Here is a 25,388-nt window from a genome sequence, read left to right on the forward strand (position 1 = left end):
CAAGATCTAGGATACCTGCAGACAGGTGCCTGTTTGTGTGGAGACAGTCTGTTTGAAACTGTGTTCCTCAGCGCCCGCTCTTTCTCCCCGTCGCTCCACACGCCTGGGAGTCCCTTTCTTTCTCTCCACAAGCACGTGTGTTGACTTCGTCGCACATGTGCATCTGCACAAGCGTTGAGCTCAGCAGAGCGTGTCTCTTGACACTTGATGTGCGTTGGCTGTGTCTGCCTGCTCCAGTGAAGAGAGAAACGGGAAATCATCTTGGTAGAGGCAACAAAGCAAAAGCGAGGCAGGATTGACATCTGCTCAACAGAGACGGATTCCCTGCGCTGACACAGTTCACAGTTACACGAGAAGCAATCTGAGCGGTCCGTCGACCGGAGACGTGTTTCCCAAGAGGTCGTTTAGCGAGTGAACAGCAGTGTGCGCGACTTTCAGGAGTGTGCCTGGAAAGTGCCAGAATCACCAGGAGCATCTGTGCAAAAGCTGCTGCCTCTGTGACCGCATTGAGGCACGTTCGCGTGTCTGCGAGTATATAGACGGCTCTTTCGCGTTCACTCCGAGGGAAACGGTCCGCTATTGCTTCTGTGCGCACAGACGCGATTCCCTTGTCTCTTGCGAACACAGGGAACTCTGTGCATCCAAATCTACAGGCTAAGGACGCGTCTGCATATGTTTTGGTGAACAATCGAGTGTGCGTGTTCTGACAGCTGCCTCTATGCAGACGTCTCCACAGAGCCACTTCTGAATGCCCCGCAGCCCAGGACTGAATGGATACACTAACAAGTGCACCGGTGTGAGCAACCACATATGCAGAAGGACGTCTTTCATCTCACAGAAGCGCGAACGTCTTGGCGTTCAAGCACATGGCAGAAACAAGGTGTGAACAGATGAGCTGCTGCTATTTTCTCCGTTCGGCATGCTTCGTTGTAGCTCTCTTGCCGGTCGCCGGCTTAGCGGCTTGCTTTGCGCGACTAGCTCTGGGGAGAGAAGGAGATAGCGCCGGAAACCTCGCCTTTTGCCTTCTTCGGCGCTGGAACCTGGTTGCTGCGCCTTCTCTTTGTCCATGTGCACACACACGATTCCTCAGCGAAAACCATGCAGAAACCTTTCCACGAGCACCCAGGGATGTGCACCCAGCACCACGTGCACGCACACGCAGCTAGAGAAAAGCACCTACCTTTTCACACACTGATGCCTAAGCAAACGCGTGGCCACACACACGCACACATCCGCAAGCGCGCCTACTCCCATCTATTGAGGGAAAGACGGACGAGCTCTTTGGTTGCTCTTCACAGGCTTGTCCCTGATCTATAGCTGAGGGCAAACACTTGTGTGCTTGTGGGAGAGCCTGTGTCTTTCCTGGAAGCGTTTGGGAGTTTTGCTCAGACGCGTGTTTCCTCAAGTTCAAGAATCAAGATCTAGGATACCTGCAGACAGGTGCCTGTTTGTGTGGAGACAGTCTGTTTGAAACTGTGTTCCTCAGCGCCCGCTCTTTCTCCCCGTCGCTCCACACGCCTGGGAGTCCCTTTCTTTCTCTCCACAAGCACGTGTGTTGACTTCGTCGCACATGTGCATCTGCACAAGCGTTGAGCTCAGCAGAGCGTGTCTCTTGACACTTGATGTGCGTTGGCTGTGTCTGCCTGCTCCAGTGAAGAGAGAAACGGGAAATCATCTTGGTAGAGGCAACAAAGCAAAAGCGAGGCAGGATTGACATCTGCTCAACAGAGACGGATTCCCTGCGCTGACACAGTTCACAGTTACACGAGAAGCAATCTGAGCGGTCCGTCGACCGGAGACGTGTTTCCCAAGAGGTCGTTTAGCGAGTGAACAGCAGTGTGCGCGACTTTCAGGAGTGTGCCTGGAAAGTGCCAGAATCACCAGGAGCATCTGTGCAAAAGCTGCTGCCTCTGTGACCGCATTGAGGCACGTTCGCGTGTCTGCGAGTATATAGACGGCTCTTTCGCGTTCACTCCGAGGGAAACGGTCCGCTATTGCTTCTGTGCGCACAGACGCGATTCCCTTGTCTCTTGCGAACACAGGGAACTCTGTGCATCCAAATCTACAGGCTAAGGACGCGTCTGCATATGTTTTGGTGAACAATCGAGTGTGCGTGTTCTGACAGCTGCCTCTATGCAGACGTCTCCACAGAGCCACTTCTGAATGCCCCGCAGCCCAGGACTGAATGGATACACTAACAAGTGCACCGGTGTGAGCAACCACATATGCAGAAGGACGTCTTTCATCTCACAGAAGCGCGAACGTCTTGGCGTTCAAGCACATGGCAGAAACAAGGTGTGAACAGATGCGCTGCTGCTATTTTCTCCGTTCGGCATGCTTCGTTGTAGCTCTCTTGCCGGTCGCCGGCTTAGCGGCTTGCTTTGCGCGACTAGCTCTGGGGAGAGAAGGAGATAGCGCCGGAAACCTCGCCTTTTGCCTTCTTCGGCGCTGGAACCTGGTTGCTGCGCCTTCTCTTTGTCCATGTGCACACACACGATTCCTCAGCGAAAACCATGCAGAAACCTTTCCACGAGCACCCAGGGATGTGCACCCAGCACCACGTGCACGCACACGCAGCTAGAGAAAAGCACCTACCTTTTCACACACTGGTGCCTAAGCAAACGCGTGGCCACACACACGCACACATCCGCAAGCGCGCCTACTCCCATCTATTGAGGGAAAGACGGACGAGCAACGTCCTGACAGGCTTGAGGGGAAAAACGTCCGTTGACGGTTGGCGTACTGCACGCCCGCCTACGGGGCTGCAGGGGAATCCACATTTGGAAGGTACCTGAAGATGTGTGCCTGTTCTTGGAGCTCCGCTAGTAGGGTAGCAAAGACACTCGTAGGCAGTACTGAATGCTGCTCCGTGCTACTTCTCCTCCGCTGGCAAATGCTTCACAGTCGCCCTAGGAAAGACGTTTAACAATCGATCTCCAAGAGGAACGAAACACATGATGCCATAAGGCGAAAGAATAGCAGGGCATCTCTTCACAGGCTTGTCCCTGATCTATAGCTGAGGGCAAACACTTGTGTGCTTGTGGGAGAGCCTGTGTCTTTCCTGGAAGCGTTTGGGAGTTTTGCTCAGACGCGTGTTTCCTCAAGTTCAAGAATCAAGATCTAGGATACCTGCAGACAGGTGCCTGTTTGTGTGGAGACAGTCTGTTTGAAACTGTGTTCCTCAGCGCCCGCTCTTTCTCCCCGTCGCTCCACACGCCTGGGAGTCCCTTTCTTTCTCTCCACAAGCACGTGTGTTGACTTCGTCGCACATGTGCATCTGCACAAGCGTTGAGCTCAGCAGAGCGTGTCTCTTGACACTTGATGTGCGTTGGCTGTGTCTGCCTGCTCCAGTGAAGAGAGAAACGGGAAATCATCTTGGTAGAGGCAACAAAGCAAAAGCGAGGCAGGATTGACATCTGCTCAACAGAGACGGATTCCCTGCGCTGACACAGTTCACAGTTACACGAGAAGCAATCTGAGCGGTCCGTCGACCGGAGACGTGTTTCCCAAGAGGTCGTTTAGCGAGTGAACAGCAGTGTGCGCGACTTTCAGGAGTGTGCCTGGAAAGTGCCAGAATCACCAGGAGCACCTGTGCAAAAGCTGCTGCCTCTGTGACCGCATTGAGGCACGTTCGCGTGTCTGCGAGTATATAGACGGCTCTTTCGCGTTCACTCCGAGGGAAACGGTCCGCTATTGCTTCTGTGCGTACAGACGCGATTCCCTTGTCTCTTGCGAACACAGGGAACTCTGTGCATCCAAATCTACAGGCTAAGGACGCGTCTGCATATGTTTTGGTGAACAATCGAGTGTGCGTGTTCTGACAGCTGCCTCTATGCAGACGTCTCCACAGAGCCACTTCTGAATGCCCCGCAGCCCAGGACTGAATGGATACACTAACAAGTGCACCGGTGTGAGCAACCACATATGCAGAAGGACGTCTTTCATCTCACAGAAGCGCGAACGTCTTGGCGTTCAAGCACATGGCAGAAACAAGGTGTGAACAGATGAGCTGCTGCTATTTTCTCCGTTCGGCATGCTTCGTTGTAGCTCTCTTGCCGGTCGCCGGCTTAGCGGCTTGCTTTGCGCGACTAGCTCTGGGGAGAGAAGGAGATAGCGCCGGAAACCTCGCCTTTTGCCTCCTTCGGCGCTGGAACCTGGTTGCTGCGCCTTCTCTTTGTCCATGTGCACACACACGATTCCTCAGCGAAAACCATGCAGAAACCTTTCCACGAGCACCCAGGGATGTGCACCCAGCACCACGTGCACGCACACGCAGCTAGAGAAAAGCACCTACCTTTTCACACACTGATGCCTAAGCAAACGCGTGGCCACACACACGCACACATCCGCAAGCGCGCCTACTCCCATCTATTGAGGGAAAGACGGACGAGCAACGTCCTGACAGGCTTGAGGGGAAAAACGTCCGTTGACGGTTGGCGTACTGCACGCCCGCCTACGGGGCTGCAGGGGAATCCACATTTGGAAGGTACCTGAAGATGTGTGCCTGTTCTTGGAGCTCCGCTAGTAGGGTAGCAAAGACACTCGTAGGCAGTACTGAATGCTGCTCCGTGCTACTTCTCCTCCGCTGGCAAATGCTTCACAGTCGCCCTAGGAAAGACGTTTAACAATCGATCTCCAAGAGGAACGAAACACATGATGCCATAAGGCGAAAGAATAGCAGGGCATCTCTTCACAGGCTTGTCCCTGATCTATAGCTGAGGGCAAACACTTGTGTGCTTGTGGGAGAGCCTGTGTCTTTCCTGGAAGCGTTTGGGAGTTTTGCTCAGACGCGTGTTTCCTCAAGTTCAAGAATCAAGATCTAGGATACCTGCAGACAGGTGCCTGTTTGTGTGGAGACAGTCTGTTTGAAACTGTGTTCCTCAGCGCCCGCTCTTTCTCCCCGTCGCTCCACACGCCTGGGAGTCCCTTTCTTTCTCTCCACAAGCACGTGTGTTGACTTCGTCGCACATGTGCATCTGCACAAGCGTTGAGCTCAGCAGAGCGTGTCTCTTGACACTTGATGTGCGTTGGCTGTGTCTGCCTGCTCCAGTGAAGAGAGAAACGGGAAATCATCTTGGTAGAGGCAACAAAGCAAAAGCGAGGCAGGATTGACATCTGCTCAACAGAGACGGATTCCCTGCGCTGACACAGTTCACAGTTACACGAGAAGCAATCTGAGCGGTCCGTCGACCGGAGACGTGTTTCCCAAGAGGTCGTTTAGCGAGTGAACAGCAGTGTGCGCGACTTTCAGGAGTGTGCCTGGAAAGTGCCAGAATCACCAGGAGCATCTGTGCAAAAGCTGCTGCCTCTGTGACCGCATTGAGGCACGTTCGCGTGTCTGCGAGTATATAGACGGCTCTTTCGCGTTCACTCCGAGGGAAACGGTCCGCTATTGCTTCTGTGCGCACAGACGCGATTCCCTTGTCTCTTGCGAACACAGGGAACTCTGTGCATCCAAATCTACAGGCTAAGGACGCGTCTGCATATGTTTTGGTGAACAATCGAGTGTGCGTGTTCTGACAGCTGCCTCTATGCAGACGTCTCCACAGAGCCACTTCTGAATGCCCCGCAGCCCAGGACTGAATGGATACACTAACAAGTGCACCGGTGTGAGCAACCACATATGCAGAAGGACGTCTTTCATCTCACAGAAGCGCGAACGTCTTGGCGTTCAAGCACATGGCAGAAACAAGGTGTGAACAGATGAGCTGCTGCTATTTTCTCCGTTCGGCATGCTTCGTTGTAGCTCTCTTGCCGGTCGCCGGCTTAGCGGCTTGCTTTGCGCGACTAGCTCTGGGGAGAGAAGGAGATAGCGCCGGAAACCTCGCCTTTTGCCTTCTTCGGCGCTGGAACCTGGTTGCTGCGCCTTCTCTTTGTCCATGTGCACACACACGATTCCTCAGCGAAAACCATGCAGAAACCTTTCCACGAGCACCCAGGGATGTGCACCCAGCACCACGTGCACGCACACGCAGCTAGAGAAAAGCACCTACCTTTTCACACACTGATGCCTAAGCAAACGCGTGGCCACACACACGCACACATCCGCAAGCGCGCCTACTCCCATCTATTGAGGGAAAGACGGACGAGCTCTTTGGTTGCTCTTCACAGGCTTGTCCCTGATCTATAGCTGAGGGCAAACACTTGTGTGCTTGTGGGAGAGCCTGTGTCTTTCCTGGAAGCGTTTGGGAGTTTTGCTCAGACGCGTGTTTCCTCAAGTTCAAGAATCAAGATCTAGGATACCTGCAGACAGGTGCCTGTTTGTGTGGAGACAGTCTGTTTGAAACTGTGTTCCTCAGCGCCCGCTCTTTCTCCCCGTCGCTCCACACGCCTGGGAGTCCCTTTCTTTCTCTCCACAAGCACGTGTGTTGACTTCGTCGCACATGTGCATCTGCACAAGCGTTGAGCTCAGCAGAGCGTGTCTCTTGACACTTGATGTGCGTTGGCTGTGTCTGCCTGCTCCAGTGAAGAGAGAAACGGGAAATCATCTTGGTAGAGGCAACAAAGCAAAAGCGAGGCAGGATTGACATCTGCTCAACAGAGACGGATTCCCTGCGCTGACACAGTTCACAGTTACACGAGAAGCAATCTGAGCGGTCCGTCGACCGGAGACGTGTTTCCCAAGAGGTCGTTTAGCGAGTGAACAGCAGTGTGCGCGACTTTCAGGAGTGTGCCTGGAAAGTGCCAGAATCACCAGGAGCATCTGTGCAAAAGCTGCTGCCTCTGTGACCGCATTGAGGCACGTTCGCGTGTCTGCGAGTATATAGACGGCTCTTTCGCGTTCACTCCGAGGGAAACGGTCCGCTATTGCTTCTGTGCGCACAGACGCGATTCCCTTGTCTCTTGCGAACACAGGGAACTCTGTGCATCCAAATCTACAGGCTAAGGACGCGTCTGCATATGTTTTGGTGAACAATCGAGTGTGCGTGTTCTGACAGCTGCCTCTATGCAGACGTCTCCACAGAGCCACTTCTGAATGCCCCGCAGCCCAGGACTGAATGGATACACTAACAAGTGCACCGGTGTGAGCAACCACATATGCAGAAGGACGTCTTTCATCTCACAGAAGCGCGAACGTCTTGGCGTTCAAGCACATGGCAGAAACAAGGTGTGAACAGATGAGCTGCTGCTATTTTCTCCGTTCGGCATGCTTCGTTGTAGCTCTCTTGCCGGTCGCCGGCTTAGCGGCTTGCTTTGCGCGACTAGCTCTGGGGAGAGAAGGAGATAGCGCCGGAAACCTCGCCTTTTGCCTTCTTCGGCGCTGGAACCTGGTTGCTGCGCCTTCTCTTTGTCCATGTGCACACACACGATTCCTCAGCGAAAACCATGCAGAAACCTTTCCACGAGCACCCAGGGATGTGCACCCAGCACCACGTGCACGCACACGCAGCTAGAGAAAAGCACCTACCTTTTCACACACTGATGCCTAAGCAAACGCGTGGCCACACACACGCACACATCCGCAAGCGCGCCTACTCCCATCTATTGAGGGAAAGACGGACGAGCTCTTTGGTTGCTCTTCACAGGCTTGTCCCTGATCTATAGCTGAGGGCAAACACTTGTGTGCTTGTGGGAGAGCCTGTGTCTTTCCTGGAAGCGTTTGGGAGTTTTGCTCAGACGCGTGTTTCCTCAAGTTCAAGAATCAAGATCTAGGATACCTGCAGACAGGTGCCTGTTTGTGTGGAGACAGTCTGTTTGAAACTGTGTTCCTCAGCGCCCGCTCTTTCTCCCCGTCGCTCCACACGCCTGGGAGTCCCTTTCTTTCTCTCCACAAGCACGTGTGTTGACTTCGTCGCACATGTGCATCTGCACAAGCGTTGAGCTCAGCAGAGCGTGTCTCTTGACACTTGATGTGCGTTGGCTGTGTCTGCCTGCTCCAGTGAAGAGAGAAACGGGAAATCATCTTGGTAGAGGCAACAAAGCAAAAGCGAGGCAGGATTGACATCTGCTCAACAGAGACGGATTCCCTGCGCTGACACAGTTCACAGTTACACGAGAAGCAATCTGAGCGGTCCGTCGACCGGAGACGTGTTTCCCAAGAGGTCGTTTAGCGAGTGAACAGCAGTGTGCGCGACTTTCAGGAGTGTGCCTGGAAAGTGCCAGAATCACCAGGAGCATCTGTGCAAAAGCTGCTGCCTCTGTGACCGCATTGAGGCACGTTCGCGTGTCTGCGAGTATATAGACGGCTCTTTCGCGTTCACTCCGAGGGAAACGGTCCGCTATTGCTTCTGTGCGCACAGACGCGATTCCCTTGTCTCTTGCGAACACAGGGAACTCTGTGCATCCAAATCTACAGGCTAAGGACGCGTCTGCATATGTTTTGGTGAACAATCGAGTGTGCGTGTTCTGACAGCTGCCTCTATGCAGACGTCTCCACAGAGCCACTTCTGAATGCCCCGCAGCCCAGGACTGAATGGATACACTAACAAGTGCACCGGTGTGAGCAACCACATATGCAGAAGGACGTCTTTCATCTCACAGAAGCGCGAACGTCTTGGCGTTCAAGCACATGGCAGAAACAAGGTGTGAACAGATGAGCTGCTGCTATTTTCTCCGTTCGGCATGCTTCGTTGTAGCTCTCTTGCCGGTCGCCGGCTTAGCGGCTTGCTTTGCGCGACTAGCTCTGGGGAGAGAAGGAGATAGCGCCGGAAACCTCGCCTTTTGCCTTCTTCGGCGCTGGAACCTGGTTGCTGCGCCTTCTCTTTGTCCATGTGCACACACACGATTCCTCAGCGAAAACCATGCAGAAACCTTTCCACGAGCACCCAGGGATGTGCACCCAGCACCACGTGCACGCACACGCAGCTAGAGAAAAGCACCTACCTTTTCACACACTGATGCCTAAGCAAACGCGTGGCCACACACACGCACACATCCGCAAGCGCGCCTACTCCCATCTATTGAGGGAAAGACGGACGAGCTCTTTGGTTGCTCTTCACAGGCTTGTCCCTGATCTATAGCTGAGGGCAAACACTTGTGTGCTTGTGGGAGAGCCTGTGTCTTTCCTGGAATCGTTTGGGAGTTTTGCTCAGACGCGTGTTTCCTCAAGTTCAAGAATCAAGATCTAGGATACCTGCAGACAGGTGCCTGTTTGTGTGGAGACAGTCTGTTTGAAACTGTGTTCCTCAGCGCCCGCTCTTTCTCCCCGTCGCTCCACACGCCTGGGAGTCCCTTTCTTTCTCTCCACAAGCACGTGTGTTGACTTCGTCGCACATGTGCATCTGCACAAGCGTTGAGCTCAGCAGAGCGTGTCTCTTGACACTTGATGTGCGTTGGCTGTGTCTGCCTGCTCCAGTGAAGAGAGAAACGGGAAATCATCTTGGTAGAGGCAACAAAGCAAAAGCGAGGCAGGATTGACATCTGCTCAACAGAGACGGATTCCCTGCGCTGACACAGTTCACAGTTACACGAGAAGCAATCTGAGCGGTCCGTCGACCGGAGACGTGTTTCCCAAGAGGTCGTTTAGCGAGTGAACAGCAGTGTGCGCGACTTTCAGGAGTGTGCCTGGAAAGTGCCAGAATCACCAGGAGCATCTGTGCAAAAGCTGCTGCCTCTGTGACCGCATTGAGGCACGTTCGCGTGTCTGCGAGTATATAGACGGCTCTTTCGCGTTCACTCCGAGGGAAACGGTCCGCTATTGCTTCTGTGCGCACAGACGCGATTCCCTTGTCTCTTGCGAACACAGGGAACTCTGTGCATCCAAATCTACAGGCTAAGGACGCGTCTGCATATGTTTTGGTGAACAATCGAGTGTGCGTGTTCTGACAGCTGCCTCTATGCAGACGTCTCCACAGAGCCACTTCTGAATGCCCCGCAGCCCAGGACTGAATGGATACACTAACAAGTGCACCGGTGTGAGCAACCACATATGCAGAAGGACGTCTTTCATCTCACAGAAGCGCGAACGTCTTGGCGTTCAAGCACATGGCAGAAACAAGGTGTGAACAGATGAGCTGCTGCTATTTTCTCCGTTCGGCATGCTTCGTTGTAGCTCTCTTGCCGGTCGCCGGCTTAGCGGCTTGCTTTGCGCGACTAGCTCTGGGGAGAGAAGGAGATAGCGCCGGAAACCTCGCCTTTTGCCTTCTTCGGCGCTGGAACCTGGTTGCTGCGCCTTCTCTTTGTCCATGTGCACACACACGATTCCTCAGCGAAAACCATGCAGAAACCTTTCCACGAGCACCCAGGGATGTGCACCCAGCACCACGTGCACGCACACGCAGCTAGAGAAAAGCACCTACCTTTTCACACACTGATGCCTAAGCAAACGCGTGGCCACACACACGCACACATCCGCAAGCGCGCCTACTCCCATCTATTGAGGGAAAGACGGACGAGCTCTTTGGTTGCTCTTCACAGGCTTGTCCCTGATCTATAGCTGAGGGCAAACACTTGTGTGCTTGTGGGAGAGCCTGTGTCTTTCCTGGAAGCGTTTGGGAGTTTTGCTCAGACGCGTGTTTCCTCAAGTTCAAGAATCAAGATCTAGGATACCTGCAGACAGGTGCCTGTTTGTGTGGAGACAGTCTGTTTGAAACTGTGTTCCTCAGCGCCCGCTCTTTCTCCCCGTCGCTCCACACGCCTGGGAGTCCCTTTCTTTCTCTCCACAAGCACGTGTGTTGACTTCGTCGCACATGTGCATCTGCACAAGCGTTGAGCTCAGCAGAGCGTGTCTCTTGACACTTGATGTGCGTTGGCTGTGTCTGCCTGCTCCAGTGAAGAGAGAAACGGGAAATCATCTTGGTAGAGGCAACAAAGCAAAAGCGAGGCAGGATTGACATCTGCTCAACAGAGACGGATTCCCTGCGCTGACACAGTTCACAGTTACACGAGAAGCAATCTGAGCGGTCCGTCGACCGGAGACGTGTTTCCCAAGAGGTCGTTTAGCGAGTGAACAGCAGTGTGCGCGACTTTCAGGAGTGTGCCTGGAAAGTGCCAGAATCACCAGGAGCATCTGTGCAAAAGCTGCTGCCTCTGTGACCGCATTGAGGCACGTTCGCGTGTCTGCGAGTATATAGACGGCTCTTTCGCGTTCACTCCGAGGGAAACGGTCCGCTATTGCTTCTGTGCGCACAGACGCGATTCCCTTGTCTCTTGCGAACACAGGGAACTCTGTGCATCCAAATCTACAGGCTAAGGACGCGTCTGCATATGTTTTGGTGAACAATCGAGTGTGCGTGTTCTGACAGCTGCCTCTATGCAGACGTCTCCACAGAGCCACTTCTGAATGCCCCGCAGCCCAGGACTGAATGGATACACTAACAAGTGCACCGGTGTGAGCAACCACATATGCAGAAGGACGTCTTTCATCTCACAGAAGCGCGAACGTCTTGGCGTTCAAGCACATGGCAGAAACAAGGTGTGAACAGATGAGCTGCTGCTATTTTCTCCGTTCGGCATGCTTCGTTGTAGCTCTCTTGCCGGTCGCCGGCTTAGCGGCTTGCTTTGCGCGACTAGCTCTGGGGAGAGAAGGAGATAGCGCCGGAAACCTCGCCTTTTGCCTTCTTCGGCGCTGGAACCTGGTTGCTGCGCCTTCTCTTTGTCCATGTGCACACACACGATTCCTCAGCGAAAACCATGCAGAAACCTTTCCACGAGCACCCAGGGATGTGCACCCAGCACCACGTGCACGCACACGCAGCTAGAGAAAAGCACCTACCTTTTCACACACTGATGCCTAAGCAAACGCGTGGCCACACACACGCACACATCCGCAAGCGCGCCTACTCCCATCTATTGAGGGAAAGACGGACGAGCTCTTTGGTTGCTCTTCACAGGCTTGTCCCTGATCTATAGCTGAGGGCAAACACTTGTGTGCTTGTGGGAGAGCCTGTGTCTTTCCTGGAAGCGTTTGGGAGTTTTGCTCAGACGCGTGTTTCCTCAAGTTCAAGAATCAAGATCTAGGATACCTGCAGACAGGTGCCTGTTTGTGTGGAGACAGTCTGTTTGAAACTGTGTTCCTCAGCGCCCGCTCTTTCTCCCCGTCGCTCCACACGCCTGGGAGTCCCTTTCTTTCTCTCCACAAGCACGTGTGTTGACTTCGTCGCACATGTGCATCTGCACAAGCGTTGAGCTCAGCAGAGCGTGTCTCTTGACACTTGATGTGCGTTGGCTGTGTCTGCCTGCTCCAGTGAAGAGAGAAACGGGAAATCATCTTGGTAGAGGCAACAAAGCAAAAGCGAGGCAGGATTGACATCTGCTCAACAGAGACGGATTCCCTGCGCTGACACAGTTCACAGTTACACGAGAAGCAATCTGAGCGGTCCGTCGACCGGAGACGTGTTTCCCAAGAGGTCGTTTAGCGAGTGAACAGCAGTGTGCGCGACTTTCAGGAGTGTGCCTGGAAAGTGCCAGAATCACCAGGAGCATCTGTGCAAAAGCTGCTGCCTCTGTGACCGCATTGAGGCACGTTCGCGTGTCTGCGAGTATATAGACGGCTCTTTCGCGTTCACTCCGAGGGAAACGGTCCGCTATTGCTTCTGTGCGCACAGACGCGATTCCCTTGTCTCTTGCGAACACAGGGAACTCTGTGCATCCAAATCTACAGGCTAAGGACGCGTCTGCATATGTTTTGGTGAACAATCGAGTGTGCGTGTTCTGACAGCTGCCTCTATGCAGACGTCTCCACAGAGCCACTTCTGAATGCCCCGCAGCCCAGGACTGAATGGATACACTAACAAGTGCACCGGTGTGAGCAACCACATATGCAGAAGGACGTCTTTCATCTCACAGAAGCGCGAACGTCTTGGCGTTCAAGCACATGGCAGAAACAAGGTGTGAACAGATGAGCTGCTGCTATTTTCTCCGTTCGGCATGCTTCGTTGTAGCTCTCTTGCCGGTCGCCGGCTTAGCGGCTTGCTTTGCGCGACTAGCTCTGGGGAGAGAAGGAGATAGCGCCGGAAACCTCGCCTTTTGCCTTCTTCGGCGCTGGAACCTGGTTGCTGCGCCTTCTCTTTGTCCATGTGCACACACACGATTCCTCAGCGAAAACCATGCAGAAACCTTTCCACGAGCACCCAGGGATGTGCACCCAGCACCACGTGCACGCACACGCAGCTAGAGAAAAGCACCTACCTTTTCACACACTGAAGCCTAAGCAAACGCGTGGCCACACACACGCACACATCCGCAAGCGCGCCTACTCCCATCTATTGAGAGAAAGACGGACGAGCTCTTTGGTTGCTCTTCACAGGCTTGTCCCTGATCTATAGCTGAGGGCAAACACTTGTGTGCTTGTGGGAGAGCCTGTGTCTTTCCTGGAAGCGTTTGGGAGTTTTGCTCAGACGCGTGTTTCCTCAAGTTCAAGAATCAAGATCTAGGATACCTGCAGACAGGTGCCTGTTTGTGTGGAGACAGTCTGTTTGAAACTGTGTTCCTCAGCGCCCGCTCTTTCTCCCCGTCGCTCCACACGCCTGGGAGTCCCTTTCTTTCTCTCCACAAGCACGTGTGTTGACTTCGTCGCACATGTGCATCTGCACAAGCGTTGAGCTCAGCAGAGCGTGTCTCTTGACACTTGATGTGCGTTGGCTGTGTCTGCCTGCTCCAGTGAAGAGAGAAACGGGAAATCATCTTGGTAGAGGCAACAAAGCAAAAGCGAGGCAGGATTGACATCTGCTCAACAGAGACGGATTCCCTGCGCTGACACAGTTCACAGTTACACGAGAAGCAATCTGAGCGGTCCGTCGACCGGAGACGTGTTTCCCAAGAGGTCGTTTAGCGAGTGAACAGCAGTGTGCGCGACTTTCAGGAGTGTGCCTGGAAAGTGCCAGAATCACCAGGAGCATCTGTGCAAAAGCTGCTGCCTCTGTGACCGCATTGAGGCACGTTCGCGTGTCTGCGAGTATATAGACGGCTCTTTCGCGTTCACTCCGAGGGAAACGGTCCGCTATTGCTTCTGTGCGCACAGACGCGATTCCCTTGTCTCTTGCGAACACAGGGAACTCTGTGCATCCAAATCTACAGGCTAAGGACGCGTCTGCATATGTTTTGGTGAACAATCGAGTGTGCGTGTTCTGACAGCTGCCTCTATGCAGACGTCTCCACAGAGCCACTTCTGAATGCCCCGCAGCCCAGGACTGAATGGATACACTAACAAGTGCACCGGTGTGAGCAACCACATATGCAGAAGGACGTCTTTCATCTCACAGAAGCGCGAACGTCTTGGCGTTCAAGCACATGGCAGAAACAAGGTGTGAACAGATGAGCTGCTGCTATTTTCTCCGTTCGGCATGCTTCGTTGTAGCTCTCTTGCCGGTCGCCGGCTTAGCGGCTTGCTTTGCGCGACTAGCTCTGGGGAGAGAAGGAGATAGCGCCGGAAACCTCGCCTTTTGCCTTCTTCGGCGCTGGAACCTGGTTGCTGCGCCTTCTCTTTGTCCATGTGCACACACACGATTCCTCAGCGAAAACCATGCAGAAACCTTTCCACGAGCACCCAGGGATGTGCACCCAGCACCACGTGCACGCACACGCAGCTAGAGAAAAGCACCTACCTTTTCACACACTGAAGCCTAAGCAAACGCGTGGCCACACACACGCACACATCCGCAAGCGCGCCTACTCCCATCTATTGAGGGAAAGACGGACGAGCAACGTCCTGACAGGCTTGAGGGGAAAAACGTCCGTTGACGGTTGGCGTACTGCACGCCCGCCTACGGGGCTGCAGGGGAATCCACATTTGGAAGGTACCTGAAGATGTGTGCCTGTTCTTGGAGCTCCGCTAGTAGGGTAGCAAAGACACTCGTAGGCAGTACTGAATGCTGCTCCGTGCTACTTCTCCTCCGCTGGCAAATGCTTCACAGTCGCCCGAGGAAAGACGTTTAACAATCGATCTCCAAGAGGAACGAAACACATGATGCCATAAGGCGAAAGAATAGCAGGGCATCTCTTCACAGGCTTGTCCCTGATCTATAGCTGAGGGCAAACACTTGTGTGCTTGTGGGAGAGCCTGTGTCTTTCCTGGAAGCGTTTGGGAGTTTTGCTCAGACGCGTGTTTCCTCAAGTTCAAGAATCAAGATCTAGGATACCTGCAGACAGGTGCCTGTTTGTGTGGAGACAGTCTGTTTGAAACTGTGTTCCTCAGCGCCCGCTCTTTCTCCCCGTCGCTCCACACGCCTGGGAGTCCCTTTCTTTCTCTCCACAAGCACGTGTGTTGACTTCGTCGCACATGTGCATCTGCACAAGCGTTGAGCTCAGCAGAGCGTGTCTCTTGACACTTGATGTGCGTTGGCTGTGTCTGCCTGCTCCAGTGAAGAGAGAAACGGGAAATCATCTTGGTAGAGGCAACAAAGCAAAAGCGAGGCAGGATTGACGTCTGCTCAACAGAGACGGATTCCCTGCGCTGACACAGTTCACAGTTACACGAGAAGCAATCTGAGCGGTCCGTCGACCGGAGACGTGTTTCCCAAGAGGTCGTTTAGCGAGTGAACAGCAGTGTGCGCGACTTTCAGGAGTGTGCCTGGAAAGTGCCAGAATCACCAGGAGCATCTGTGCAAAAGCTGCTGCCTCTGTGACCGCATTGAGGCACGTTCGCGTGTCTGCGAGTATATAGACGGCTCTTTCGCGTTCACTCCGAGGGAAACGGTCCGCTATTGCTTCTGTGCGCACAGACGCGATTCCCTTGTCTCTTGCGAACACAGGGAACTCTGTGCATCCAAATCTACAGGCTAAGGACGCGTCTGCATATGTTTTGGTGAACAATCGAGTGTGCGTGTTCTGACAGCTGCCTCTATGCAGACGTCTCCACAGAGCCACTTCTGAATGCCCCGCAGCCCAGGACTGAATGGATACACTAACAAGTGCACCGGTGTGAGCAACCACATATGCAGAAGGACGTCTTTCATCTCACAGAAGCGCGAACGTCTTGGCGTTCAAGCACATGGCAGAAACAAGGTGTGAACAGATGAGCTGCTGCTATTTTCTCCGTTCGGCATGCTTCGTTGTAGCTCTCTTGCCGGTCGCCGGCTTAGCGGCTTGCTTTGCGCGACTAGCTCTGGGGAGAGAAGGAGATAGCGCCGGAAACCTCGCCTTTTGCCTTCTTCGGCGCTGGAACCTGGTTGCTGCGCCTTCTCTTTGTCCATGTGCACACACACGATTCCTCAGCGAAAACCATGCAGAAACCTTTCCACGAGCACCCAGGGATGTGCACCCAGCACCACGTGCACGCACACGCAGCTAGAGAAAAGCACCTACCTTTTCACACACTGATGCCTAAGCAAACGCGTGGCCACACACACGCACACATCCGCAAGCGCGCCTACTCCCATCTATTGAGGGAAAGACGGACGAGCTCTTTGGTTGCTCTTCACAGGCTTGTCCCTGATCTATAGCTGAGGGCAAACACTTGTGTGCTTGTGGGAGAGCCTGTGTCTTTCCTGGAAGCGTTTGGGAGTTTTGCTCAGACGCGTGTTTCCTCAAGTTCAAGAATCAAGATCTAGGATACCTGCAGACAGGTGCCTGTTTGTGTGGAGACAGTCTGTTTGAAACTGTGTTCCTCAGCGCCCGCTCTTTCTCCCCGTCGCTCCACACGCCTGGGAGTCCCTTTCTTTCTCTCCACAAGCACGTGTGTTGACTTCGTCGCACATGTGCATCTGCACAAGCGTTGAGCTCAGCAGAGCGTGTCTCTTGACACTTGATGTGCGTTGGCTGTGTCTGCCTGCTCCAGTGAAGAGAGAAACGGGAAATCATCTTGGTAGAGGCAACAAAGCAAAAGCGAGGCAGGATTGACATCTGCTCAACAGAGACGGATTCCCTGCGCTGACACAGTTCACAGTTACACGAGAAGCAATCTGAGCGGTCCGTCGACCGGAGACGTGTTTCCCAAGAGGTCGTTTAGCGAGTGAACAGCAGTGTGCGCGACTTTCAGGAGTGTGCCTGGAAAGTGCCAGAATCACCAGGAGCATCTGTGCAAAAGCTGCTGCCTCTGTGACCGCATTGAGGCACGTTCGCGTGTCTGCGAGTATATAGACGGCTCTTTCGCGTTCACTCCGAGGGAAACGGTCCGCTATTGCTTCTGTGCGCACAGACGCGATTCCCTTGTCTCTTGCGAACACAGGGAACTCTGTGCATCCAAATCTACAGGCTAAGGACGCGTCTGCATATGTTTTGGTGAACAATCGAGTGTGCGTGTTCTGACAGCTGCCTCTATGCAGACGTCTCCACAGAGCCACTTCTGAATGCCCCGCAGCCCAGGACTGAATGGATACACTAACAAGCGCACCGGTGTGAGCAACCACATATGCAGAAGGACGTCTTTCATCTCACAGAAGCGCGAACGTCTTGGCGTTCAAGCACATGGCAGAAACAAGGTGTGAACAGATGAGCTGCTGCTATTTTCTCCGTTCGGCATGCTTCGTTGTAGCTCTCTTGCCGGTCGCCGGCTTAGCGGCTTGCTTTGCGCGACTAGCTCTGGGGAGAGAAGGAGATAGCGCCGGAAACCTCGCCTTTTGCCTTCTTCGGCGCTGGAACCTGGTTGCTGCGCCTTCTCTTTGTCCATGTGCACACACACGATTCCTCAGCGAAAACCATGCAGAAACCTTTCCACGAGCACCCAGGGATGTGCACCCAGCACCACGTGCACGCACACGCAGCTAGAGAAAAGCACCTACCTTTTCACACACTGATGCCTAAGCAAACGCGTGGCCACACACACGCACACATCCGCAAGCGCGCCTACTCCCATCTATTGAGGGAAAGACGGACGAGCTCTTTGGTTGCTCTTCACAGGCTTGTCCCTGATCTATAGCTGAGGGCAAACACTTGTGTGCTTGTGGGAGAGCCTGTGTCTTTCCTGGAAGCGTTTGGGAGTTTTGCTCAGACGCGTGTTTCCTCAAGTTCAAGAATCAAGATCTAGGATACCTGCAGACAGGTGCCTGTTTGTGTGGAGACAGTCTGTTTGAAACTGTGTTCCTCAGCGCCCGCTCTTTCTCCCCGTCGCTCCACACGCCTGGGAGTCCCTTTCTTTCTCTCCACAAGCACGTGTGTTGACTTCGTCGCACATGTGCATCTGCACAAGCGTTGAGCTCAGCAGAGCGTGTCTCTTGACACTTGATGTGCGTTGGCTGTGTCTGCCTGCTCCAGTGAAGAGAGAAACGGGAAATCATCTTGGTAGAGGCAACAAAGCAAAAGCGAGGCAGGATTGACATCTGCTCAACAGAGACGGATTCCCTGCGCTGACACAGTTCACAGTTACACGAGAAGCAATCTGAGCGGTCCGTCGACCGGAGACGTGTTTCCCAAGAGGTCGTTTAGCGAGTGAACAGCAGTGTGCGCGACTTTCAGGAGTGTGCCTGGAAAGTGCCAGAATCACCAGGAGCATCTGTGCAAAAGCTGCTGCCTCTGTGACCGCATTGAGGCACGTTCGCGTGTCTGCGAGTATATAGACGGCTCTTTCGCGTTCACTCCGAGGGAAACGGTCCGCTATTGCTTCTGTGCGCACAGACGCGATTCCCTTGTCTCTTGCGAACACAGGGAACTCTGTGCATCCAAATCTACAGGCTAAGGACGCGTCTGCATATGTTTTGGTGAACAATCGAGTGTGCGTGTTCTGACAGCTGCCTCTATGCAGACGTCTCCACAGAGCCACTTCTGAATGCCCCGCAGCCCAGGACTGAATGGATACACTAACAAGTGCACCGGTGTGAGCAACCACATATGCAGAAGGACGTCTTTCATCTCACAGAAGCGCGAACGTCTTGGCGTTCAAGCACATGGCAGAAACAAGGTGTGAACAGATGAGCTGCTGCTATTTTCTCCGTTCGGCATGCTTCGTTGTAGCTCTCTTGCCGGTCGCCGGCTTAGCGGCTTGCTTTGCGCGACTAGCTCTGGGGAGAGAAGGAGATAGCGCCGGAAACCTCGCCTTTTGCCTTCTTCGGCGCTGGAACCTGGTTGCTGCGCCTTCTCTTTGTCCATGTGCACACACACGATTCCTCAGCGAAAACCATGCAGAAACCTTTCCACGAGCACCCAGGGATGTGCACCCAGCACCACGTGCACGCACACGCAGCTAGAGAAAAGCACCTACCTTTTCACACACTGATGCCTAAGCAAACGCGTGGCCACACACACGCACACATCCGCAAGCGCGCCTACTCCCATCTATTGAGGGAAAGACGGACGAGCTCTTTGGTTGCTCTTCACAGGCTTGTCCCTGATCTATAGCTGAGGGCAAACACTTGTGTGCTTGTGGGAGAGCCTGTGTCTTTCCTGGAAGCGTTTGGGAGTTTTGCTCAGACGCGTGTTTCCTCAAGTTCAAGAATCAAGATCTAGGATACCTGCAGACAGGTGCCTGTTTGTGTGGAGACAGTCTGTTTGAAACTGTGTTCCTCAGCGCCCGCTCTTTCTCCCCGTCGCTCCACACGCCTGGGAGTCCCTTTCTTTCTCTCCACAAGCACGTGTGTTGACTTCGTCGCACATGTGCATCTGCACAAGCGTTGAGCTCAGCAGAGCGTGTCTCTTGACACTTGATGTGCGTTGGCTGTGTCTGCCTGCTCCAGTGAAGAGAGAAACGGGAAATCATCTTGGTAGAGGCAACAAAGCAAAAGCGAGGCAGGATTGACATCTGCTCAACAGAGACGGATTCCCTGCGCTGACACAGTTCACAGTTACACGAGAAGCAATCTGAGCGGTCCGTCGACCGGAGACGTGTTTCCCAAGAGGTCGTTTAGCGAGTGAACAGCAGTGTGCGCGACTTTCAGGAGTGTGCCTGGAAAGTGCCAGAATCACCAGGAGCATCTGTGCAAAAGCTGCTGCCTCTGTGACCGCATTGAGGCACGTTCGCGTGTCTGCGAGTATATAGACGGCTCTTTCGCGTTCACTCCGAGGGAAACGGTCCGCTATTGCTTCTGTGCGCACAGACGCGATTCCCTTGTCTCTTGCGAACACAGGGAACTCTGTGCATCCAAATCTACAGGCTAAGGACGCGTCTGCATATGTTTTGGTGAACAATCGAGTGTGCGTGTTCTGACAGCTGCCTCTATGCAGACGTCTCCACAGAGCCACTTCTGAATGCCCCGCAGCCCAGGACTGAATGGATACACTAACAAGTGCACCGGTGTGAGCAACCACATATGCAGAAGGACGTCTTTCATCTCACAGAAGCGCGAACGTCTTGGCGTTCAAGCACATGGCAGAAACAAGGTGTGAACAGATGAGCTGCTGCTATTTTCTCCGTTCGGCATGCTTCGTTGTAGCTCTCTTGCCGGTCGCCGGCTTAGCGGCTTGCTTTGCGCGACTAGCTCTGGGGAGAGAAGGAGATAGCGCCGGAAACCTCGCCTTTTGCCTTCTTCGGCGCTGGAACCTGGTTGCTGCGCCTTCTCTTTGTCCATGTGCACACACACGATTCCTCAGCGAAAACCATGCAGAAACCTTTCCACGAGCACCCAGGGATGTGCACCCAGCACCACGTGCACGCACACGCAGCTAGAGAAAAGCACCTACCTTTTCACACACTGATGCCTAAGCAAACGCGTGGCCACACACACGCACACATCCGCAAGCGCGCCTACTCCCATCTATTGAGGGAAAGACGGACGAGCTCTTTGGTTGCTCTTCACAGGCTTGTCCCTGATCTATAGCTGAGGGCAAACACTTGTGTGCTTGTGGGAGAGCCTGTGTCTTTCCTGGAATCGTTTGGGAGTTTTGCTCAGACGCGTGTTTCCTCAAGTTCAAGAATCAAGATCTAGGATACCTGCAGACAGGTGCCTGTTTGTGTGGAGACAGTCTGTTTGAAACTGTGTTCCTCAGCGCCCGCTCTTTCTCCCCGTCGCTCCACACGCCTGGGAGTCCCTTTCTTTCTCTCCACAAGCACGTGTGTTGACTTCGTCGCACATGTGCATCTGCACAAGCGTTGAGCTCAGCAGAGCGTGTCTCTTGACACTTGATGTGCGTTGGCTGTGTCTGCCTGCTCCAGTGAAGAGAGAAACGGGAAATCATCTTGGTAGAGGCAACAAAGCAAAAGCGAGGCAGGATTGACATCTGCTCAACAGAGACGGATTCCCTGCGCTGACACAGTTCACAGTTACACGAGAAGCAATCTGAGCGGTCCGTCGACCGGAGACGTGTTTCCCAAGAGGTCGTTTAGCGAGTGAACAGCAGTGTGCGCGACTTTCAGGAGTGTGCCTGGAAAGTGCCAGAATCACCAGGAGCATCTGTGCAAAAGCTGCTGCCTCTGTGACCGCATTGAGGCACGTTCGCGTGTCTGCGAGTATATAGACGGCTCTTTCGCGTTCACTCCGAGGGAAACGGTCCGCTATTGCTTCTGTGCGCACAGACGCGATTCCCTTGTCTCTTGCGAACACAGGGAACTCTGTGCATCCAAATCTACAGGCTAAGGACGCGTCTGCATATGTTTTGGTGAACAATCGAGTGTGCGTGTTCTGACAGCTGCCTCTATGCAGACGTCTCCACAGAGCCACTTCTGAATGCCCCGCAGCCCAGGACTGAATGGATACACTAACAAGTGCACCGGTGTGAGCAACCACATATGCAGAAGGACGTCTTTCATCTCACAGAAGCGCGAACGTCTTGGCGTTCAAGCACATGGCAGAAACAAGGTGTGAACAGATGAGCTGCTGCTATTTTCTCCGTTCGGCATGCTTCGTTGTAGCTCTCTTGCCGGTCGCCGGCTTAGCGGCTTGCTTTGCGCGACTAGCTCTGGGGAGAGAAGGAGATAGCGCCGGAAACCTCGCCTTTTGCCTTCTTCGGCGCTGGAACCTGGTTGCTGCGCCTTCTCTTTGTCCATGTGCACACACACGATTCCTCAGCGAAAACCATGCAGAAACCTTTCCACGAGCACCCAGGGATGTGCACCCAGCACCACGTGCACGCACACGCAGCTAGAGAAAAGCACCTACCTTTTCACACACTGATGCCTAAGCAAACGCGTGGCCACACACACGCACACATCCGCAAGCGCGCCTACTCCCATCTATTGAGGGAAAGACGGACGAGCTCTTTGGTTGCTCTTCACAGGCTTGTCCCTGATCTATAGCTGAGGGCAAACACTTGTGTGCTTGTGGGAGAGCCTGTGTCTTTCCTGGAAGCGTTTGGGAGTTTTGCTCAGACGCGTGTTTCCTCAAGTTCAAGAATCAAGATCTAGGATACCTGCAGACAGGTGCCTGTTTGTGTGGAGACAGTCTGTTTGAAACTGTGTTCCTCAGCGCCCGCTCTTTCTCCCCGTCGCTCCACACGCCTGGGAGTCCCTTTCTTTCTCTCCACAAGCACGTGTGTTGACTTCGTCGCACATGTGCATCTGCACAAGCGTTGAGCTCAGCAGAGCGTGTCTCTTGACACTTGATGTGCGTTGGCTGTGTCTGCCTGCTCCAGTGAAGAGAGAAACGGGAAATCATCTTGGTAGAGGCAACAAAGCAAAAGCGAGGCAGGATTGACATCTGCTCAACAGAGACGGATTCCCTGCGCTGACACAGTTCACAGTTACACGAGAAGCAATCTGAGCGGTCCGTCGACCGGAGACGTGTTTCCCAAGAGGTCGTTTAGCGAGTGAACAGCAGTGTGCGCGACTTTCAGGAGTGTGCCTGGAAAGTGCCAGAATCACCAGGAGCATCTGTGCAAAAGCTGCTGCCTCTGTGACCGCATTGAGGCACGTTCGCATGTCTGCGAGTATATAGACGGCTCTTTCGCGTTCACTCCGAGGGAAACGGTCCGCTATTGCTTCTGTGCGCACAGACGCGATTCCCTTGTCTCTTGCGAACACAGGGAACTCTGTGCATCCAAATCTACAGGCTAAGGACGCGTCTGCATATGTTTTGGTGAACAATCGAGTGTGCGTGTTCTGACAGCTGCCTCTATGCAGACGTCTCCACAGAGCCACTTCTGAATGCCCCGCAGCCCAGGACTGAATGGATACACTAACAAGTGCACCGGTGTGAGCAACCACATATGCAGAAGGACGTCTTTCATCTCACAGAAGCGCGAACGTCTTGGCGTTCAAGCACATGGCAGAAACAAGGTGTGAACAGATGAGCTGCTGCTATTTTCTCCGTTCGGCATGCTTCGTTGTAGCTCTCTTGCCGGTCGCCGGCTTAGCGGCTTGCTTTGCGCGACTAGCTCTGGGGAGAGAAGGAGATAGCGCCGGAAACCTCGCCTTTTGCCTTCTTCGGCGCTGGAACCTGGTTGCTGCGCCTTCTCTTTGTCCATGTGCACACACACGATTCCTCAGCGAAAACCATGCAGAAACCTTTCCACGAGCACCCAGGGATGTGCACCCAGCACCACGTGCACGCACACGCAGCTAGAGAAAAGCACCTACCTTTTCACACACTGATGCCTAAGCAAACGCGTGGCCACACACACGCACACATCCGCAAGCGCGCCTACTCCCATCTATTGAGGGAAAGACGGACGAGCTCTTTGGTTGCTCTTCACAGGCTTGTCCCTGATCTATAGCTGAGGGCAAACACTTGTGTGCTTGTGGGAGAGCCTGTGTCTTTCCTGGAAGCGTTTGGGAGTTTTGCTCAGACGCGTGTTTCCTCAAGTTCAAGAATCAAGATCTAGGATACCTGCAGACAGGTGCCTGTTTGTGTGGAGACAGTCTGTTTGAAACTGTGTTCCTCAGCGCCCGCTCTTTCTCCCCGTCGCTCCACACGCCTGGGAGTCCCTTTCTTTCTCTCCACAAGCACGTGTGTTGACTTCGTCGCACATGTGCATCTGCACAAGCGTTGAGCTCAGCAGAGCGTGTCTCTTGACACTTGATGTGCGTTGGCTGTGTCTGCCTGCTCCAGTGAAGAGAGAAACGGGAAATCATCTTGGTAGAGGCAACAAAGCAAAAGCGAGGCAGGATTGACATCTGCTCAACAGAGACGGATTCCCTGCGCTGACACAGTTCACAGTTACACGAGAAGCAATCTGAGCGGTCCGTCGACCGGAGACGTGTTTCCCAAGAGGTCGTTTAGCGAGTGAACAGCAGTGTGCGCGACTTTCAGGAGTGTGCCTGGAAAGTGCCAGAATCACCAGGAGCATCTGTGCAAAAGCTGCTGCCTCTGTGACCGCATTGAGGCACGTTCGCGTGTCTGCGAGTATATAGACGGCTCTTTCGCGTTCACTCCGAGGGAAACGGTCCGCTATTGCTTCTGTGCGCACAGACGCGATTCCCTTGTCTCTTGCGAACACAGGGAACTCTGTGCATCCAAATCTACAGGCTAAGGACGCGTCTGCATATGTTTTGGTGAACAATCGAGTGTGCGTGTTCTGACAGCTGCCTCTATGCAGACGTCTCCACAGAGCCACTTCTGAATGCCCCGCAGCCCAGGACTGAATGGATACACTAACAAGTGCACCGGTGTGAGCAACCACATATGCAGAAGGACGTCTTTCATCTCACAGAAGCGCGAACGTCTTGGCGTTCAAGCACATGGCAGAAACAAGGTGTGAACAGATGAGCTGCTGCTATTTTCTCCGTTCGGCATGCTTCGTTGTAGCTCTCTTGCCGGTCGCCGGCTTAGCGGCTTGCTTTGCGCGACTAGCTCTGGGGAGAGAAGGAGATAGCGCCGGAAACCTCGCCTTTTGCCTTCTTCGGCGCTGGAACCTGGTTGCTGCGCCTTCTCTTTGTCCATGTGCACACACACGATTCCTCAGCGAAAACCATGCAGAAACCTTTCCACGAGCACCCAGGGATGTGCACCCAGCACCACGTGCACGCACACGCAGCTAGAGAAAAGCACCTACCTTTTCACACACTGATGCCTAAGCAAACGCGTGGCCACACACACGCACACATCCGCAAGCGCGCCTACTCCCATCTATTGAGGGAAAGACGGACGAGCTCTTTGGTTGCTCTTCACAGGCTTGTCCCTGATCTATAGCTGAGGGCAAACACTTGTGTGCTTGTGGGAGAGCCTGTGTCTTTCCTGGAAGCGTTTGGGAGTTTTGCTCAGACGCGTGTTTCCTCAAGTTCAAGAATCAAGATCTAGGATACCTGCAGACAGGTGCCTGTTTGTGTGGAGACAGTCTGTTTGAAACTGTGTTCCTCAGCGCCCGCTCTTTCTCCCCGTCGCTCCACACGCCTGGGAGTCCCTTTCTTTCTCTCCACAAGCACGTGTGTTGACTTCGTCGCACATGTGCATCTGCACAAGCGTTGAGCTCAGCAGAGCGTGTCTCTTGACACTTGATGTGCGTTGGCTGTGTCTGCCTGCTCCAGTGAAGAGAGAAACGGGAAATCATCTTGGTAGAGGCAACAAAGCAAAAGCGAGGCAGGATTGACATCTGCTCAACAGAGACGGATTCCCTGCGCTGACACAGTTCACAGTTACACGAGAAGCAATCTGAGCGGTCCGTCGACCGGAGACGTGTTTCCCAAGAGGTCGTTTAGCGAGTGAACAGCAGTGTGCGCGACTTTCAGGAGTGTGCCTGGAAAGTGCCAGAATCACCAGGAGCATCTGTGC

This window comes from Patagioenas fasciata, chromosome 16 (genome assembly GCF_037038585.1).
Source record: "Patagioenas fasciata isolate bPatFas1 chromosome 16, bPatFas1.hap1, whole genome shotgun sequence".
Lineage (NCBI taxonomy): Eukaryota > Metazoa > Chordata > Aves > Columbiformes > Columbidae > Patagioenas > Patagioenas fasciata.